This window comes from Ovis canadensis, chromosome 24, assembly GCF_042477335.2.
Source record: "Ovis canadensis isolate MfBH-ARS-UI-01 breed Bighorn chromosome 24, ARS-UI_OviCan_v2, whole genome shotgun sequence".
Taxonomy (NCBI): domain Eukaryota; kingdom Metazoa; phylum Chordata; class Mammalia; order Artiodactyla; family Bovidae; genus Ovis; species Ovis canadensis.
Window position 1 is genome coordinate 52,681,406 of NC_091268.1, and position 21,632 is coordinate 52,703,037.

General features: G+C 52.2%; 1 long non-coding RNA gene across 1 annotated transcript; it reads right to left on the reverse strand.

The window, feature by feature from the left end:
* Positions 1-332: 332 nt before the first annotated feature.
* On the reverse strand, positions 333-9,070 carry LOC138428713 (uncharacterized). Its single transcript, XR_011252552.1, has 3 exons — positions 8,117-9,070; positions 6,137-6,306; positions 333-563 (listed from the first exon to the last, which is right to left on the reverse strand). It is a non-coding gene; the product is annotated as an uncharacterized lncRNA (long non-coding RNA).
* Positions 9,071-21,632: the final 12,562 nt, after the last annotated feature.

The following is a 21,632-nucleotide window of genomic DNA, read 5'->3' on the forward strand; positions in this document are numbered from 1 at the left end:
CCTGTCCAGCGAAGCTTCCTGCCCCAGTGGAGCATTCCTCATCTGCACTCTCCAGCGCACTGGCCATGTGTGGCCACTGGACACTTGAAATGCCAGATCGTGTGACCAAGGAGCTGAACTTTTCATTTTTAAATTTCAGGTGTTTTTAGTTCATTTAAATTTTAGAAGAGCTACTTGATATAGTTATTGGAAAACTCTTAGGAATGCTTGGGACAACTTGGACATTTGAATCTCCTTTTTCTCAACTGCAAAGTTTATGGAGTCTAAATACAGACCAAGACTGTCAAATGAAAATTTAGGTCTGAATTGAGATACGCAGTTAGTATAAAATGTTTTGTTAATCATGTTTATATTGATTATATGTTGAGGTGATAAATGTTTTGGATAGATTGAGTTAAGGAAAATGTACTATTAAAATTCCTCGCTTCTGTTGCATTTTGCTGTTTTCACACGGCTCCTGGAGAATTCAGACCACCTGTGTGGTTTGTGCGGTGGTCCTGGTTGCAGTATTGATGGCTCAGCCTCAGCCAGGCTCTGGGCACCGAGGTGATGAGGTCTCAGCACTGTGGGGGAGAGAGAAAAATAAGCAAGCATGAAAATAGCACAAAAGAAGAATGTTCTGAAGAGACCCTACATATGCTTGGAACCAGTGTGTCTCCAACCTGAGCGACTGTACACGGCAGACTTGCCGGGGGCCCTGGACACTGCTCCCTAAAGCAAAAGCAGGACAATCAACAGCCAAGGCCCCGTGAAGTCCTGACACCAAGCCCTCGGTGCCCTCATTTTCAGAACAAAAATCAAACCCCAAGTCTAACAGCAAGGTCTCCATTTGTAGCCTCAGCTCCTTTGGAAAACATGGACATCATATGTATTAATAAGACGGCCTGGGTGGAGAATACCACCCCCTGCCTCCCAGCTCCCCTCCTGACCTGGCCCTGCCCACGACTGTCACCACAATGACGCGTGGGGGCCTATGTTGCAGCAGGTGGTCCCATTCTTTATAACGGGACGGCCCTTTGCTGACGTCAGAAAAATCCACGTAATAGCCAAGGATGGCGGCTGTGCTCCAAGCATCTGTGGATTCTGACACCACTAGAGAACAAAGAGTGACTGTGAATTAATTCAGGCACATTTTAAAAATAATTTGAAAGTTATTTATTGCAGCATTTACATACACTTGAGAATTAATCCCCGGTGGGGACACTTTCTCTGTACCAACTGCGAAATGGTGGTGCCGATTCCGGAAGCCTGGTGGTAAGCCTTGGGCTCAGGTGAGGGGAGGGAGCCATAAGCCAGAGGGAAGCTGGAAGGGGTCCAGGATACCCTTGGGACCCCCCAGGTCTTAAGTGCTGACGCCTCAGCTTGGATCCAGGAGGCATTTTTTTCTGCCCAAGAACCCCAGGAGGAAGGAAGTTTCCTGGGAGGTGTGTTACCTGCAGGAGAAACTGGGCCCAGGACTCAGGGTCCATGGGGCTGGACAAGCTGTGTCCAGACACGCTCTCTGTAGAAGCCATGGTTGAGTCAGTGATACTGAGCCAAGGCCTCGAGGAGGAGCCTTTGAGTGCTCCCCATGTCTTGGGTTGGGGTCCCTAGAAGCCGGCTCTGAGACAAGAATTTGAGGACAAGGTGGTTTATTGGCAGATAAAGTGATGGGATGGGGAAATGAGATGCGGGGATTAATCCCATGGGGGGACCCCAGCACCCCATCAGAGCCCAGTGTTGTCTCCTGGAGTATTTACACACTGTGTTAGTTACCTATTACTGCAGGAAAAAGATCATCCCAACTCATAACAGTTTAAAACAATGAACATTTACCATCATGCTCTCTGTACTCGGGGAATTCAGGGGAGATGCAGTCAGTGGTCCTTGCTTAGGGTCTCTTAGGTTGCAATTAAGATAGTGGCAGGAAAGTTCAGCTGGGGCAAGAGGATGTGTCCCTAAAATGGCCCCAAATGGCTTGTGAGTCAGTGCTCCGTCACCTGGCTCCAGGGTTATCTCGGCAGAGCACTGGAGCTCAGAGGAAATAGGAGTCTCTGCCCAGGAATCCAGGAAGGCTTCTCAGAGGAGGTGGCCATGGAGAGAGGTTTTCCAAGAGAAGAAGGTGCTCCTACCAGGGAGACACAGTTCTTCAACTGGTTGACTTCAGAGACTGTCAGGTGCTGCGGCCAAGGGGAGCACAGTGACGGGGGTGAGAGATGTCACGTGGCCACGTGGCCCGAGGGGGCTGAGAGCGCAGGCTGTCCCAACAGTGACGTTGGTTTGTTGCTGTCCTGTGTTGAGCTTGGTTCTGAGGCTCCCTGTATATGGTCTCACTTAACGTTTTCTTGTGGTTTAGTCGCTCAGCCGTGTCCAACTCTTTTGCGACCCCGTGGACTATAGCCCATCAGGTTCCTCTGTCCGTGAGATTTCCCAGGCAAGGATACTGGAGTGGGTTGCTATTTTCTTCTCCAGGGGATCTTCCCGACCCAAGGATCAAACTCATGTCTCCTGCTTGGCAGGCAGATTCTTTACCACTGTGTTGCCTGGGAAGCCACATGTAAGGTTTACACACACTCTCAGACAAGCAACGTTACTATCACTCCGCAGTTTACAGAAGGGGAAACCGAGGCACAGGAAGGTCAAGTGGCTTGTGTACCAGTTCAAGTTCATTATGGTTGCCAACAGCAGGGGTGTGGGGGAAGGAATAGCTGGGAAGTTAGGGAAGGTCATATGCACACTGCTGTATTTAAAATGGGTAACTAACAAGGATCTATTCTACAGTGCAGGGAACTCTGCTCAGTGTTATGTGGCAGCCTGGATGGGAGGGAGGTTTGGGGGGAATGGATACATATATATTTGTGTGGCTGAATCCCTTCAGTGTTCACCTGAAACTACCTCAACATTGTTCATCGGCTATACCCAATACATAAATAAAAAGTTTAAAGTTTGAAAAAAAAAAAAAACCACCCAAGTTTAAGTTCAGCCTTTCCTTGGCTGAGAGAAAAACAAGTGCAAAGGCCTTGAGGCACGAATGACCTTGGGGGTTAAAGAGAAGTTCAAATAAGTGGGTCGAATCTGGTTCTAGGTCCGGCTCTGGGGGTGGGTGGGGGCCGGTGTCAGGGGATGGGCTAAGTTGTTCCCGGCAGTGGCTCAGCCCACAGACCTCAGACAGAGGACTCGCGTAGCGGGTCCTCTGACTCCCTCCCCAGCTCCAGCCCCGCGTGGGGAGGCTGATCTCCCGAGAGCCAGCTGCGTCGTATCTGTTTGGATTTGCCATTAGAACTGTCTTCTAATTTAATTTTTCCTTTGTGTCTCTCTCCGAGTGACTGAACTCCGAGTCATTTCTAAAGAAAACGTGCCAGAGGTAAAAATCAGTGGATTTTAAATGAAAATCGAGAGCTGCATGCAGGCACTTGGCAGCCTCCACGGCTGGCCGGCAAGCCTGGCTGGCCCAGAGCAGTGCACACAGCCGGTGCTCAATGTATGCTGAATGTCCATGAATGCCATCACCGGATAGGACGCTCTGTCCGGTCCCTCACAGACCTTCCTACTGCAAAGGAGCATTGGGCAGAGGGAGGCCAGACCCCGGAGGTTTCAGGACACAGGACGCACACCACAGTGAGTCAGGACGAGCTTCGGGGCCAGCTTTCCATCGGGCCCAGTCTGTCTCTGGAGCAGTACCCGGCCCTCCCCGCCAAGCTGAATCTCTGGAGCACCTGCCAGGCCCCTCCCACTCGGGACACAGGGGTTGTGGTTGCTGCCTCCACACAACCCCGGGGTGTGTCCACATTACGGCTCCAGCCTGGATGGTCTTGGGTGGCCCAGGGCTCATCAGTCTCGTCCACTCTCCGTCTCTTGGTCCCTTTGAGGGGCTCTTTGAGGCCATCGGGCCAGATAAGCCAGGGCCAGAGCAGGAATTCTGTCTGCCTGGTCTTTTTACTCCCCGGTCCTCATCCCCACAGGACCCCAGGGGCTGCCCTGGCCGCAGCCCCCAGCTCCCGAGTGAAGCCAGTTCCTCCGCTGCTGCCTGCGTTCTGCACGTGAGCGTCAGAGCAGAAATGAGACGCTCCCACGGCGGGATCGGCAGCCTCCAGCTTTCTTTTCATCTTTCTCCTGTTTATTCAAAAACAGAAGAAGCAAACAAACACAGGAAGTGGGGGTCGGGGTAGGGCTGGGGAGGGTTCTGGCTCCAGTGGGGAGAAGGGTGGGCTGGGCGTGCCTCTGGGTGATTCCAGCTCTGCGATGCTCCCAGGCAGGCCTCTCACGTGGCCCCAGGACCTCGAGGGGCACACCCCTGCTCTGCTGCCTCTCTGCTGCCGCTCCCCGACAGGCTCCAAAGGAAGACAGGGTAGCAGCTTTCACCCTCCTCCGCCTCAGACCTCTTCAAGTAAGACACCAAGCTGCCTCGGCAGGGACACTTCAGAATATATTTCAGTGTAATTTGGGACAGTTCAGTAATTTTCCAGAAGTACATTAACTAAGCCCGCTGCCTGCCTTTCATGTAAATATTGTCTTCCCACTATAATAATTATCGTGATATTTATCATGCATTAAATGTGTATGTATTCCAGGCTCTGCCGTCCTGGAAGGGAGGTGTTGCTATTGTCCTCACTTTCCAAATGAATAAACAAAAGTTCAAATGAATCCTCTGTGGAGGTCGTGTTCTAAGTGACGTTGCCAGATCTGCCCATCTCTGGCAGACAGTGAGGATCGGATGCCCAAAGCCATTCACAACACCCTTTCTCTTGTTTTCTGCTGCTGCTGCTAAGCCGCTTCAGTCACGTCCAGCTCTTTGCAACCCCATGGACTGTAGCCCACCAGGCTGCAGTCCGTGGCATTCTCCAGGCAAGAATACTGGGGTGGGTTGCCATGCCTTTCTCCAGGGGATCTTACCAACCCAGGGATCCAAGCCACATCTCTTATGTCTCCTGCATTGGCAGGAGGGTTCTTTACCACTAGAGCCACCTGGGAAGCCCGTCAGCAGGCATGAGAGGCAAAAGGGCCCAAGAGAGGGGCCCACACGACAAGGTCATGTGACCTGCTGCTGCCTGCTCTTCCATCGAAATACCTGACGAGCACGGTGGGACGGAAAGAACAAGCATCACTCGTTTGGCCATCGGAAGGTGAGGGACCAGGTGCACCTCCCCCCAGCTCCGCAGGAAGTGCTCAGTGTGGACAGGTGCCAACACCGGCTTTGGACCTCACGACACCAGATGTCACAGAGCTCTGCCCTCATTTAACAGATGAGAACACTGAGGCCCAGAGATGCCAAGTCCCAACCAAGTCACATGGCTGCTTAGGCGGTCAGAGTAGGTTTTCAAACCCAGGGCTATTGAACACAAAGCCTATTCTTCTAGTAGGTAGCTTAAGGTCGGTGGCGGCCTGGACCGCTGGCAGGGGGATTCCAACCTCAGTGATCCAGGAGGCTGGCAGCATTCTGGGGGAAATGGATCAAAAGGGATCTGGACAAGGGTTTGGAACAATGACTTAGGCTTGAGTCTGAAACCCCAGGGTGGTCTCCAGCCCACAATAGTCCTGGGAAGCAGAGGGAAACCTGAAGTACATGGTTGCACAGGACCAGCCCCGACTTCAGACGCCCACCTGCAGGGGACAGACAGACTCGGGTGCTCAGCGAACCCTGTGTGTCTGACATTCCTTCTCCAGCCTGTTATCCAAAGGCCTGGCCCGTTTCCCTTGGTACCTTTGCATTAAAATATTGTCTGCATATGGTGGGGAAATGAATGTCCTACTTCCTTTTTGGAGCTTTAATGACTTAATATGCAACAAAAGGAGAATTTTTCTCCTGGGAGACACTAACAGATGCTGCTATTTGAATCCGGGCTGTGCGTTCCCTTCCAGCTGCCGAGCCCGAATAATGTGGACGCTACACTCCGGTGTCAGAGCAGAGTCAGGACGTGGCTCAGCCTCGCAGTGGGGACTTTGAATCCAATCTGGGCTCTTTGTTTAAGGGAAGGAGATTTGAGCTTCCATCAGGTGTTCCTGGTTTCCTCCCAAATTGAAAGGACAGTAGAATCAACGGGGATGCCCGCTCAGAACAGCCGTCTTGGGGACTCCTCGCCTGGCTGGAGAAAGCTCCAGATAAACAGACTTCCCAGTTCCCGCCCGCTCCCCATGACAGCCTTCCTCCTGGCCTCACCTCTGTTCAGATGGTGTTGTTCGCAGCCGCTCTCCCCTGAGTTCTTCCCATGACGCATGAGCAAATGTTCAGCTGCAGAGAGGAGATCTGGTGGTCAAGTGACAACGAAGGCTTAGAAATGAGCTGATCTAAGATTTCAAATCCTCTTCTGAGTGACCTGGGCCGAGTTCCTGTATTGAGCGGATGATACAGACATTTTAACATCCGGAGCCTTGTTGACCTTGGAGGGATGACTCACCAATTCTTAGAGGTGGTGAAGGACTCACTCGTTACTTCTATATGCAAACCAATCCATCCAGAGCGCATACTCTCAACCCCCTCCTCTGTGAGGCTCTCACACTCCGGCCCAGAATCCACCTGCCCTCATCACCCCAGGACCAGGTGCCAGGCAAGTAGGGACTGCCCTATTGCTTCAGAGTCACTGGAATTATCCACATTAGCCCATTCTAAGCCTGCCTCCCTGTGGAAACCACCCGAAGGTTCTTGCCCATGAATTTCCCTCACTCCCTCTGCTGCCTGGCTGACCCTGGTGCTCCCCATGTGGCCCTGCAGGACATGCCCCCTCCTTTCAGAAACTTCGTGTGACAAGCTCTCGTTTCTTTGTTTTAAATTTGGCTGCCCTGGGTCTCAGTTGCAGCATGCAGGATCTAGTTCCCTGACCAGGGATCGAACCTGGGCCCCCTGCATTGGGAACATGGAGTCTTAGTGGCTGGACCACCAGGAAAGTTCCCAAACTATCTTTCCAATGGCAGTCATCACTGCTGGTCTCACCCCATCTGAATAATAATAAAGTGTTAGTTGCTCAGTCGTGTCAACTCTGCGACCCCATGAACCGTAGCCCGCCAGGCTTCTCTGTCCATGGAATTCTCCAGGCAAGAACACTGGAGTGGTTAGCCATTCCCTTCTCCAGGGGATCTTCCTGACCCAGGGATTAAACCTGGGTATCCCGTACTGTAGGCAGTTTCTTTTCCATCTGAACCACTGGGGGATCCCAATTTTAAAACAGTTCCTTAGCTATCTGGGTCTTAATTTCCTCATCTTTAAAATGGGGATAAAAATAGTATTTGCTGACTAGAGTGGTATTTAGGATCAGAGTTAATGATCGTGAATGCTAACCACACAGTCCCGCACTTAGCAAGTGCTCAATAATGTTAGTGATGATGATAACAACTAATAGTACATTGGCTGGGGGATTATTGTAGAAACAGCATGATTCTGAGGTCACAGGTTCAATTCCTGACTCTAACACTCCCTAGAGGGATGACCGGGAACTCAACCTTTGGGGCTTCAGTTTTCTCACAGGGAAAGTGGAGATGAGGACCATCAGCTGCCCAATATTAGTGAGAGGTTATCACCTAAAGTGTCTGCTGAATGCTGGCACCTAGACCCACTCACAGAAGCAAGTGCTGTGCTGGAAACAGAGTATGTGTTTGGCAAATACAAAAGAACAGGCTTCAAGTCCAAAATATTGGCTGAGAGTTTATTTTGATCTCAGTCCCCAAGGGGGAGAGTTGATTATTCTTTCATCCCTGGGCCTGATTTTTGCCACTTGGGATTTCTGAAAGCCAGCCTCTTGAGGGATGTGATACCTCATGCTTCCCACCACCTGGTGGTTATAAAAAGCTCTCACCTTCCAGAAGAGTGACTCAGGGTGTTAGCTCTAGAAGCACTGGAAAGTGAAAGTGTTAGCCGCTCAGTCGTGTCCTACTCTTTGTGACTCGCTGGACTGCAGCCTGGCAGCCTCTTTTGTCCGTAGGATTCTCCAGGCAAGAATACCGGAGTGGGTTGCCATCCCTGCTCTGGGGGAATCATCCTGACCCGGGGCTCGAACCTGGGTCTCCTGCCTTGCAGGCAGAGTACCGTCGGAGCCATGGGTTCAAATCCTGTCTCTGACACTCTGAAGGTGCCATGTGGAGAAGGTGCCTTGGTTTGCCCATCTGTAAAATGGGCTCTGGGGAGGCCAAGAAGGTCCAACCTTACCAAGTGCCCAGAGCAGCACTGTCTGTCACAGGCCCTGGTGTGTGTGGGTCAGCACCTCCTCTGGCCTTCTTGCTGTTCCCCAGAGACTCAGAGCTCAGAGCGCTGGTGGGGGGTCAAGCAACGTTCAGCCTCCTGCTTCACAGGCAAAACCGCAGGACCTAGGGGTACTTAATCTGGAAGAGAAAAGGCTCCCAAACGAACATTTACTGAGCACCTTGTTGTTGTTTAATTGCTAAGCAATGTCCAAGTCTTCTATGACCCATGGAATGTAGCCCACCAGGCTCTGCTCTCCATGGGACTTCCCAAGCAAGAATACCGGAGTGGGTAGCCGTTTCCTTCTCCAGGGAATCTTCTCGACCTAGGGCTCGAACCCTCGTCTCCTGCGTTGGCTCATTACCACTGAGCTACCAGTGAAGTCCTTGTTGTGCACCTACGATGTGCTAATTGCTGCTCTGGGGGCTGCGTTTCAAACAGATGAGCCATCTCTGCTCACATGGAGATGACAACCTATCAGAGGAGAAAGATAATAAAGAAACAAGTAAAACCCACAAAAGCATCACCTAAGGATAAGAGCTCTGGCTTCTAAGAGAAAGTGACGTGGAGGGGACGGTGTGAGATGAGAGAGGAGGGGGACCAAGACTGAGGCTGCCACCCCAGAAGACCAGGATCTGAGTCCGATTCCTATTCTCAGCCTGTCTGGGAAGCAAGGCAGGATCACGCCCACCTTCCCCGTGGGGGCCTCCAGCCGGGTCGGGGTGGAGGAGCCCAGGAGGCCCCAGGAGAGCGTGAGAAGCCCCTCAGAGCTGTTTTAATTGAAAGACGGCTTCTTCCCTGTGTTCTCTGTAGGCAGCGGGGGCTGGGGCTTTGAATTAAACATGAGCCGTGATTTATTTATCAAGTCTTTGAAAAAGTCTCTCTCTGACTGTGACTCGGTGCAACCCTCCAGTTAACCCTTCCTGGCCTCTGAATGGGGGTGCTGAGAGCCTCCCCATCAGATCCATCTGCAGAGAGGCATGGGGGCGGAGGGGAGGGGTGATGCTGACTCACCCAGGAGGAGGGAAGAGGAGGCTGAAGAGGGCATCAAGCTGCCAGCTACTCGCTTTGATCAGCCCTCGGATCTCCACCGCTCCCTGGGTGCCGGAGCCTGACTCCGCAGACTTACCCCACCCTCCGACTGGACTGACTTCTTGGTCACGATTCTTCACTCCCCTGTAGCAGAAACGCACTGCCAAACCCTTGCCAGGGTCTAGGGGCAGAGAGAGTGGGCTTCCCGCCTACTAGCTGTGGGCATGGCCAAGGGCAGGCTAATGCAGGAGCTCCGCAGAAATCCCTAATGTGCTTGTGCAGCTTGGCCTGCCTTCTCAGGCTCCTGCCTTTCATGGAAAGAACATGCCCTGGGCAGCTGCATGGGCCACAGATATGAGACGTGAGTGAAGAGCTGCTGAACTGTGAGAATAAATGACTCTTCTGTAAGCCACTGAAACCTGGGGCTTATTACGAAGTTTGAGACAAACCTGAGGCTGTTTGTTACCAGCCTCAGCATGGCAATATCTGACTAGTACACTCAGCCTCCATTGGAAGGCACCAGTGGGCCCGAGAGCTGGAGGAGATGTTCAGGTATCATCGCCCCATCAGCAGTGGCCTTGCTTCCTGTCTGCTTTGCTGCGGTTCTAGAAGCTACAGTTCCCTGCCCTTGCCCATCAGGCCTGGAGGCGGTGACGACTTTCCACTTTCGGGAGTCTGTGTGTGTATCACCCTTCCTGGTTGATTCCTCAGTCCCGCCTCTACCTCTGAACACAGCCCCTCATCCGAAAATGCCAGGAAAGCACACCCATGTCATCGCACCATTATTCACAGTAGCCAAAACATGGACGCAACCCACGTGTCCATCAACAGGTGAACGGATAAACACGACGTGGTCCGCTCACACAATGGAAGATTATGCAGCCTTAAAAGGAAGGAATTTGTGGCACGTGAAGCTGAATCCTGAAGACATCACGCTAAAAAGAATAAACCAGCCACACACACACAAATTGAATACTGTATGATTCTACTCATATGATGTCCCTAGAGTAGTCAGATTCATAGAGACAAAAGGTAGAATGGTGGTTGCCAGGGGCTGAGATGAGGGAGGATGGGGAGTAGTGTTTAACGGGTGTGGAGTTTCCGTTTTAGAAGATGAAAAGAGTTCTGGAGATGATGGTAGTGATAGTTGTACAACATCATGACTGTATTTATTTAAAAAATTCTTTTTGGTCGCATGGTGTGGCGTGTGGGATCTTAGTTCTACGACCAAGGATCGAACCTGGGGCCCTGGCAGTGAGCGTGCCAAGTTCTAACCCCTGGACCACCAGGGAATTTCCCATTTTGACTGTATTCGATATCACTGAACTGTTGGCTTAAAAATAGTTAAGATGATACATTTTATGTTGTACATATTTTACCACAATAAAAAAATTAGAAAAAAAAAACTCCCAGAGGAGGGTGTGCCTGGTTCCCGTGCTGACCCTGAGTGATCTCTGGGATGTGCCCTCTCTCATCTCCAGTCTCCATCTCCTACCCCACCTGAGGTCAGGCCTCAGGGCCAGAAGCTGAAAGGGACCATGTGAGGCTCCAGGCTCAAGCAGGGCTCTTCAGGGCCTGGGGACCAGCCCAGAGCATCACCCTCATGCATCCTCCCAGACACCGGTACCCAGGCACTCGGGGAGCTGAGCTGTAGCCATGACAATCTGCTGGGACAGCAGGTGACACTGGTCACCCAGTGAAGGACTCTGCCCCAAAGAGCCCAAGAGTCAGTCCTAAGGCCCCCCGTCTGGAGTGGTGAGAAGAAAGGTGTGAACTTGGCCCTGTGACCTTGAACCTGTGAGAGGTTCTGGGATGCCCTCATTGATGGGGGACTTTGGGTTACTCCTGTTCACTGTCCTTGTGGGCTGCCAGGACCCATGGCCTGGGAGTCACAGACCTGCTGGGTCCCCGTCGGTGGGAACATTGGAAATAAAGGATCATATGAGTCAGAGCTCTGTAAGTGGTAAGGAGCAGAAACCTCACTTTTACTTCCTTAAACTAAAAGGCTCTTTAATGTGAGCGTGAAAGCATTGTTCACTCGGTCCTGTCCGATTCTTTACGACCCCTTGGACTGTAGCCTGCCAGGCTCCTCTCACCATGGGATTCTCCAGGCAAGAACACTGGAGTGGGTTGCCATTTCCTTCTCCAGGGGATCTTCCAGACCCAGGAAATCGAACCTAAGTCTCCTGCATTACAGGCAGATTCTTTACCATCTGAGCCACCAGGGAAGCCCCCACAAGGGTCTTTATTAATTCACAAAACTGAAAAGTGCTGAGGAGGTGGGCTTCGAAGCTGGGCTCAATTCAGCTGTTTGACCATACCAAGGACCCGGATTCTTCTGTCTCTCTGCTCTGTCTTGGGCTTCCCCCAAGGCTGGCTTCCCTCTAGATGGGGAGTTGGGCAGCCAGGGAACTTGGCGGGATGTTGGGGGGAGCATAGCCCTGCAGCTGAGAGGCGGTTATTTGCTAAGTTCTCACTTCTGTGTTGACTGCCTCCCCCTCCTGGAATATCAGCCCTGTGAGAATGGGCACCATCCAGCTGCCCCAGTGCCTGGGGGTGGGGGCGGGGGGAGTTAGGGGCAGAGAGCAGGGGCTCAAGAAACGTGGTGGAAGGGCAGTGTCTGGGGGTCTCGCTTGAAGGCAGAGGAGTGTGAGAGCCAGTGGGGGGTCCTGACCATCGCCGCTCCTCCCGGGCGTGGGATGACGATCGCCCAGGTCCTCCTTCCTGTCCCCAGGCCCAGCATTGCACAGGGAGGGCCAGATGGCTCCCAGGAGTGGCGAGGCATGGTTGGGCGATTTGATTAACTTGCCTAATGAACTCTGAATTCGTTCCATCTTTTTTCCCCATGACAACTGTACTGTCTCCCTAAAACTGTTATTGACTCCTCGTTCGTGGGGACGTAGGTGTAACAGGAAAGCGTGTTCTGCACACGGCCAACGAGAAACCGAGTGGTGTGGGTGGGGGGAGGCAGGGGGGGAGGGGCTACATTGAGTCAAATGGCAGTCAGGTGGCGTCTTCAGGAGACTGACATGGACCCAGCCACAAGTCCTAGGCTCTGGAATAAGTGGAGAGGGCGCAGCATTGCTATGTTGAGCAAATAAAAACACAGAAGGCCCAGTTAAATCCAAACTCAGATAAACAACAAAGTGTTTTTTAGTAAGAGTCTAGCACGCGCCATTAAGGCCATTCATCTGGTAAGGCAACAAGGCAGGGAAAGGGCTCGCTGACAAGCAACAGAAGGGGACCCCAGCGCTGCTCCCCTGGACAGAGGTCACCGGTGACCCCTCTAGAGTCTCCCCACAGAGGGCCGCTAGTGTCCCAGTGGCAGAGAAGGGCCAGGGTGCCCACCCTCTGGCTAAGGATGTCCCCTAGGGTGGGCTGTGGGGCACCTGGGTGCCCACCTGTTACATTCCTGGGGCTGCAGGAACAAAGCATCTTCAAAACTGGGTGGATTGAAACAATAGGCATTTGTCCTCTCAGGGCTGGAGGCCAGGAGGCCACAGGGAGGACGCTGTGGGGGCCACGGTCCCCTCCAGACTCTGATGGAGCATCCTCCCCAGGCCTCGTCAGGCTTCTGGGGGCCCCCGGCAGCCCTTGGTGTCTTCCGCTTGTGGACGCATCGCTGTGATCTCTACCTCGGCCATTACCTCCCCTCTCTGTGTTTCTGTGTGTCCTCTCTTCTTGTAATAAGATGCCAAGCAGGGCTTCCCTGCTGGCTCAGTGATAAAGAATCTGCCTGCCAATGCAGGAGACACAGGTTCTGTCCCTGGTCTGGGAAGATCACACCTGCCACAGGGCAACTCAGCCTGTGCACCACGACTACTGAAGCCCGTGTGCCCTAGGGCCCGCGCTCCACAGCAAGAGAAGCCACACACACATCGAAGAGCAGGCCCCGCTCTCTGCAACTAGAGAAGAGCCCATGCAGCCACGGAGACCCAGCACAGCCAAAAATCAAAACAAAACAAAAGAGACGCCAGTCACTGGGCGGAGGGCCCACCCTGATCCTGTGTGGTCTCATCGCAACTGATCACACCTGCAGAGACGCCGCGTCTACGGTCACACGCTGAGCCGCCAGGTGGGCGTGAACTTGTTGGGGGGGTGGGGGTGGTATGCCTTCCAGCCCAGGTCTCTCTTCTTCCAGAAACACGCTGAACGCTTTTCCCCAGGACTCTGCCCTCCACCTGTTCCGTGACCAGCAGCTCCTGCTCTGTTCCTCTGCTCTCCTGACCTCTTACCCAGGAGCGCCCCCCAGGACCCAGGGCCCCACCTGGACTCCCTTCAATGCAACCTCCATGCCTGGACCTCCCACGTTCCTAACCACAGCCTGACTGTCTCCCAGCCTCTGGACCCCTGCAGGCACACCTGTGCGCACCTGCACACACCTCCACCTGATGCCAACAAACACCTCTGTCTCCACGGCCGACACTTGACCACATCACCACCCCCCAGCCCGGTGCTCCGTCTCAGCCGATGGCATCGCACCGCCGTCCCCCGAGCTCCGGCCCGATCCTGAGTCATCCTCACGCCCTCCTCCTCTCGCACCCACAGCCGATCTGCTGGGAAACCCTGTCGGTTCTACTTTCAGAATCGATCCAGCATCCAAGCCCTCCTTACCACCCCCACTGCCGCCTCCCCGGGCTCAGCCACCATCACTTCCCTCCTGAGTCGGCAGGACAGGCTCCTCGTCCTCCCTGTCCCCACGTGAGCCAGGATGGTCCCGTGAACACCTGTCAGATGACACCGGGGTCTCCACTCTCCAGCGGCTTCCATGACGCTGAACAGAATCCAGAGTCCTCACTGGGGTGGCTCCAGAAGCTTCGGCTTGGAGACCTCCTCCACTCCCGTCTCACCACCTCCCTCCTTCTGCCACACACAGGCTCTTCCTGCTCTGTTCTCACCACAGGGTCTCGGCACCTGCTGTTCTATTTATATATATCCTGTTGGTTGTCTCTCCAGAGAACCCTGATTAGTATAATTACCACCTGACAATTTTACTGCATCTGTGATAGAGAGATAGATGGATATTGCATACATATTATCATGTAATACCTTTACTACAATATGAACTCCATCATAGCAGGAATTTCTTGTGGGTTTTTTTTTTTTCCTTTTCTTTTTTTGACTCCACCATGTGGCTTGTGAGATCTTAGTTCCCTGACCAGGGATCAAACCTGCACCCCCTGCATTGGAAACATGGCGTCTTCGCCGCTGGATGGCCAGAGAAGTCCAGGGATTTCTTTAAATTTTCTGAAATAGCGCCTGGCACGTTGTAGGTGCTCCACTGCTGCTGCTGCTGCTGCTAAGTCGCTTCAGTCGTGTCCAACTCTGTGCGACCCCAGAGACGGCGGCCCACCAGGCTCCCGCATCCCTGGGATTCTCCAGGCAAGAACACTGGAGTGGGCTGCCATTTCCTTCTCCAATGCATGAAAGTGAAAAGGGAAAGTGAAGTCGCTCAGTCGTGTCCGACTCTTCGCGACCCCATGGACTGCAGCCCACCAGGCTCCTCCACCCATGGGGTTTTCCAGGCGAAAGTGCTGGAGTGGGTGCCATTGCCTTCTCCGTGGTGCTCCACTGTGTTGGCTAAAGTCATCGTTATTGTCTTATTCTGCCCAGGCTGTCATAACAGAACACACAAGACTGGGCTGCTTAAACAAACAGAAGCTGACTTCTCTGAGTTCTGGAGGCTGGAAGTCCAAGATCAACGTGCTGGCCACGTAGGTTTCATCCTGAGGCTTCTCTTGGCTTGCGATGGCTGCCTTCTCACCGTGTCCTCATACGGCAAAGGGAGAGAGTGCTGGTGTCTGTTCTTCTCTTCCCTTTTTTTTTTTTTTAATTTTTTATTGAAATATAGTTGATTTACAATGTTTCAGGAGAACAGCAAACTGATTCAGTTATACATACATAATCTTTTTCAGATTCTTTTCCATTATAGGTTATTAGAAGATATTGACTATACTGTTCTTCTTTTTTAAAGACTTTTTTAAAAATGTGGACCATTTTTAAAGTCTTTATTGAATTTGTTACAATATTGCTTTTGATTTTTTATGTTTTGTTTGTTTTTTTTTTTTTTTGGCCGAGAAGCAGGTGCGATCTTTGCTCCCCAACCAGGGATGGAAATTGTACCCATTGCATTGTAAGGTGAAGTCTTAATCACTGGAACTGCCAGGGAGAGCCCTGGTCCTTTTTTTTTTTTTTTTAAGAAATATTTACTTTTATTTATTTATTTGGCTGCACAGGGTCCCAGATACAGCACATGGGATGTTTAGCACCCTGGGTCTTTTAGCTGTGGCACTTAGGATCCAGTTCCCCGACCAAGGATTGAACCCGGGCCCCCTGCATTGGGAGCTCAGAGTCTTAGCCTCTGGACCACCAGGGAAGTCTCCCTGCTCCTCTTATAAGACAGCAATCTTATCAGATTAGGGCCCCCACACTTGTGACCCCACTGACCCTCCTCAAGACCTCATCTCCAAATACACTGAGATCCATGCAGCACAAGCTTTATTCAGTAGCCAGAGCGTGGAGAAGGGGAGCTTCATGCACAGATCAAGTTCCTTCCCACTTGGCGATGGGGACTTAATTTTAAAGAGAAGAGACAAAGGGAGGAGGAGAGAGATTCATAGTAAGGAAGCACGAACAGTCTGTGGGGGAGGGGCAGGGCTTTGCGAGGGAGTGAGGTGCCCCCTCTTTTTATCCTTGTTTGGTCTTCACTGTCTGGTCTGTGTCATTCAATACACAGTGTGAGACTCAAGGTCTGTTGGAGGTCAGATTCGCTCCCATCTTGGTCCGTTTGGTTCCATCTGGATTTTTTTGGTTCTCTCTCTCTATTGCTTCCTTTCTTACGTCTGGACCCCACAACCTAAAGATTTATGCTAATTCCTGCTAAAGGTTGGGGTTGGCGAGTTTTGAGCAAAGACCTAGGACAGCACTGGCCACATTCCCGAGCTCCGATCCCCCGTGAAGAGAGACGCTGGGGCAGAGCCAGCACTGCTGGGGATGGTGGGGTTGATCCTGCTGCCCAGATGCGGACAGATCAGCCACCTGCGGGGGGTGCCTGGGGAGACCAGCCAAGCCCGTTAGACCCTCAAGTCCAGTGTCCTTCCCAGGGGGCTTCAGAGACCCAATCCTCAGGCCATTGCCCAGTGGGTCCAGGGCGGCATGAGTGCCACAGTCCCTGAGGCCCTTTCCTGCCCCTCCTCAGTAAGGAAATGACCTCAGGACAGAGGACGGTCAGGGGGTCGGCCAGCCTCCTTCCTAGATGTATCCATGATCCCAGGAGGGCCCCCCCAAAAGAGAAAGCAGCCCCTGGCTGTGTCTGGGGCAAGGCCCAAAGAAAGCAGGTCCATGCTCGGGTCACAGTCACTCCTGGGGCCCTGGTGACGCCTGCAGGCAGAGTCTCTGTCCCACCCACACAGGACAGGGCCAGCTCCTCGGAGACGGCAGAAGCCTGAGGACACACTTTCAGCCTCCAGCGTGCCCAGCACCCAGCGGGGCTCCTCTAGTTGGCTTAGGACAGCCAGGGGGGCAGGTGTGGGCTCCCCTGCCTGACACAGTGGAGAAGGGGGTTAAAGAATGCTGGGGGCTGGAGGATCCAGAACACTATGAACTGTTGTGCGGATGCAGGGGAGAAGTCAGTGTTCAGTGACACTTCCTGGAGGAGATGGAAAGCAGCAGGGTCTGAGGATGAGCTGACTTTAGAGTTTAGAGAGATGGGGAAGAAAGGACATTCACTTGGGGCCATAGCCTGAGCAGGCCCTGACATCTTGGGACCTTACCAGGACCTTCTCTGGGGCTTAGCACACAGCAAGTGCTTAATAGTTGCACAGCTGGCAATTGTACCCACAGTAGCCAGATGGCAGACCAGTAACGCCTTCATTCTTCTTGCTAAGTCACACTGCTTCCCCCACTTTTACCAGCGATCGCCCACATTTACCCAATAGAAAAGCCTGGAAACTCAGTGGGCTCAAAGAAAGGCTGTTAAAATGTTCATGTTGATGCTGGAAACATGATTGACATTCCAGCAGAGCTGGTGTTTGTCTCCTTTTTTCCTTTGCTTCCCTGCTAATTGGGGTTTAATATTTGTTGTCCCCGCCACTCGTTTGGGGGTGATTATGAGTCTGTGTGCTAATTTGCTTCAGTCCTGTCCAACTCTTTGCAGCCCCTTTGTAGCCCGCCAGGCTCCTCTGGATTCTCAGGGCAAGAAGACTGGAGCTGGTAGCCATGCCCTCTGCCAGGGGATCTTCCCGACCCAGGGATCGAACCTGCACGTCTTATGTCTCTTGCATTGGTAGGCAGGTTCTTTACCACTAGCGCCAGTGGAAGTGGAAATGGGGCAGCTTCTCTTGTGACTTAAAGGCAACATGGCCTGGGTCTGAAATTGTAGCTGGAAAAGCTGATCCCAGGTACCCACAGAGGTCATGCTGGTCCTTGTCCCTTGCTCAAAATGTAACAGCCATTCCACCAGGCCTGGCAGGCACTCTTCCCACCTAGAAAATGTGACCTCTTCCCTTCTTCATTCACTTTCTGCAGACAATTACAAGAGAACTTGTTAGGTGCTGCAGGGGGCTGGGCTCTGGGGGAGCCAGAATGAATAATATAGACCTTCTTCCTGCTTCTCCAGGAGCTTCCTGCCCCAGGGGAGACAATAATGATCAAGTCATCAATCAATCAATCAAAAACAAGCCATCAATATATCACTATATCACTTCATGGCAAATAGATGGGGAAACAATGGAAACAGTGGCAGACTGTACTTTCTTGGGCTCCATAATCGTTGCAGATGGTGATTGCAGCCATGAAATCAGAAGATGCTTGCTTCTTGGAAGAAAAGCCATGACCAACCTTGACAGCATATTAAAAAGCAGAGACATTACTTTGTCAACAAAGGTCCATCTAGTCAAAGCTATGGTTTTTCCAGTAGTCAGATAGAGATGTGAGAGTTGGACCATAAAGAAAGCTGAGTGCTGGAGAATTGATGCTTTTGAACTGTGGTGATGGAGAAGACTCTTGAGAGTCTCTTGGACTGCAAGGAGATCCAACCAGTCCATCCTAAAGGAAATGAGTCCTGAATATTCATTGGAGGACTGATGCTGAAGCTGAAACTCCAATATCTGGCCACCTGATGTGAAGAACTGACTCATTGGAAAAGACCCTGATGGTGGGAAAGATTGTAGGCAGGAGGAGGAGGGGATGACAGAGGATGAGATGGTTGGATGGCATCACCGACTCAGTGGACATGAGTTTAAGCAAGCTCTGGGAGTTGGTGATGGACAGGGAAGCCTGGCGTGCTGCAGTCCATGGGGTTGCAAAGAGTCAGACACGACTGAGTGACTGAACTGACTGACATGAGGGAATGGTGCAGAGCACTCTGCTCTGGAGAAGGAAAAACAGTCAAAGTTAGGAAGCATGGAGCATTTGAGACGGGGTCCAGGAGAGCCTCTCTGGAGCCGTGTCATTTGAGCGGAGTCTCAGGCAATGGAAGGGCATTGGTGCATGGAGAGAATCTCATTCCAGGCTCTTGGCATCTCCCTGGCGCTTTGATGATCATTGAATTCATTCCTGGGCCCCAAGGAGAGTGAATGAAGCGGCAGAAACACAGGCAAGTAATGAGATGCTCAGGAAACTGCAGGCAAGGCGGCTGCTGCCTGAGGCTTGGCACAGACTCACACCAGAAAGCAGCGGTAAGAAACCAAGCAGGACCAGCTCCTCACGGACAGAGCTCACACGGTGACCAGCACTGTCCACAGGGTGACGGGCAACTTCAGAGAGCGTCTCCAGGGACAAGAGGATCCAGGGCGTCCCCTCCACCCCAGCCTGCCTTCCTGCTCCACAGAGCGCCCTCTGGGCTTCAGCCACTTTGGGAGAAGACGGGGGAGTGGTCCACGTGGCTTCTCAGCCATAACTGCCCCAGGCTGCCTGACTGTACCTGATCTCTGACTCCTGCTAGTCGTTTCTTGCTGGGCGGCAGCTCCTGCGTCTTCGCTCCCGGCCCTTGATCTGGTGGCCAGGTCTCCTGGTCTGGCCCCAGGGAGTTGCGCCTCCGTTGCGCCTGGAGCCCCCGTTGTGGGTCTGGTCTTTTCTTCCTGCCTAAGTCTCGAGCCTAAGTCATTAGGCTTCTCCAGCCTGAGACGTTCCCGGTTCTGGGTTTGCACCCTGCATAACGACTGGACCGCCCCCGCATACTGAGGAGTCACTAGGTGCCAGTATCACCCTTTCCTCAAGTGGCAGCCAACCTTGAAGGTGGCCCCCGGGAACTCCACCTCCTGCGTGCGTGGTCTTCAGCAGACCCCTCCCATGTGTGGCACCAAGGTTGGTCTGTGGGACCCGTAGAAGACAGCAGATGTTTCTGAGATTAGGTTACAGAAGATTCGAGGTGCTCTCGAAATAGCCGTTGTGGGAAGTCAGCTGCCCTGTCTGGAGCAACCCACCTGGTACAGACTGGGGCCGCTTGCCCACAGCCGCGTGAGGGTGCCCTCTTGGAAAGGAGGTCTTCCAGCCCAGCGGGGCCCTCAGAGACCACAGCCCGGCCAACATTCCAGCTGTCAAGAAGGATCCTGAACAAGAACCACCTAGCTAAGCCACTCCCGCATTCCTGACCCATGGAGACCGTGAGATCATAAAGGTTTGCTGTCTTCAGCCGTTCAGATTTGGAGGGATTTGTTAGGTGACAAGGGATAACTAACACACTCATCTCAGCTCTTTCAATCCTCAGAACAAGTCTACGCTGTGTAGTGATGGCTGTCTCATTATTCAGGCAGGAAACGGCTGCTCCAACATGTCAAATCACTGGCCCCCAGTCTCACAGAGAAGTTGTGTAGAGGAGTAACCTTGGGCATTTGCGTCCATTGTAACCAGACCTCTGGATTTCTATCCACTTGCAGCCACATGTTCCCACTCAGCGCTTATGTTCTCAGCTGAGGGCTTTACTCCTCAAAATAAGCCCTGGGGAAATACTACTATTTGCAGCAACATGGATGCAACTAGAGAGTATCATACTAACCGAAGTAAGTCAGGAAAAAGACAAATACCACAGGATATCACTTATATGTGGAATCTAAAAATGTAGCTCGACAACCCTGGACATTCACTGAAAGGACTGATGCTGAAGCTGAAGCTCCAATACTTTGGCCACCTGATGCAAAGAGCCGACTCATTGGAAAAGACCCTGATGCTGGGAAAGATTGAAGGCAAGAGCAGAAGGGGACGACAGAGGATGAGACGGTTGGATGGCATCACCGACTCAATGCACAGGAGTTTGAGCAAGCTCTGGGAGTTGGTGACCGACAGGGAATGCCGGGTGTGCTGCAGTCCATGGGGTCTTAAATAGTCGGACACAACTTCGTGACTGAACAACAAACAGAAACAGCCTCACAGATACAGAGAACAGACTTGTGATTGAAAAAGGGGAGGGAGGAAGGCAAGGGATGGACTCGGAGTTCGGGGTTGGTAGACGCAAGTTATTACATTTATTTATTTATTGTTTTAAAAATATTTATTTATTTGGCTGCATCGGGTCTTAGTTGCGGCACTCAGAATTTTTAATCTGCAACTGCAGCACTTGGGATTTCTTCTTCTTCTTTTTTTTTTAAGCTGTGGCATGTGGGATCTAATTTCCTGACCAGGGCTTGAACCTGGGCCCTTGGCATTGGGAGCTCAGAGTCTTAGTCACTGGACCTCCTGGGAAGTCCCTGAAAACTATTACAGTTAAAATGGATAAACAACAAGGTCCTACTGTACAGCACACTAAACTATACCCAATACCCTGTGATCAACCAAAAAGGAAGAGAATATGAGAAAAGGAACGTACATGCACATATAACGGAGTCACTTCACTGTACAGCAGAGGTTGGCGCAACAATGCTTATCAACTATTCTTCAAAAAAAAAGTCCTAGGGGTGCTTATTTTATAATCCCCCTTATTTTATGGATGAGCAAACTAAGGCTCAAAGAACCCTGACTCACTCAGGATCCACAGCTGAGGTGGAGGGAGTCTCATTAGAACTCAGTCCCCTGGGGTCACTGGAAGCTGCCTAGGGGGGGCACTTTTCAGAGCAGGGGTCAACCCCGGGCTGGAAGTGGGGCCTGTGTGACCTCAGGATCTCCTTCCCCTACTCAGGGCTGTGGGGTCCCTCCTCAATCTCTCCCACCCCTCAGCCAGCATAGGGCTCAAAGCATGGCATGATGGGGACTGCAGGACTGAGGTTTTGAGAAGCTGTTTACTCTAGGTCTTGAATTTTAAAGAGTTTAAAGTCCAACTTGGACCCTCAGCTCCTGGGATGCCTGTAACCATGGCAGCAGCTCACGAACAATAGCAAATATTTGCTGATTGAGAGAGAGAGAGAGCCAGGTAGGGAGGGAAACAGGGAACAGGGCTTGTCCCAGGTACCTATAGATGGCCTGGGGGCTGTCCCCAGGGGGCACGCAGATACTTCCAGTAATAACTCCTCTACCGAGG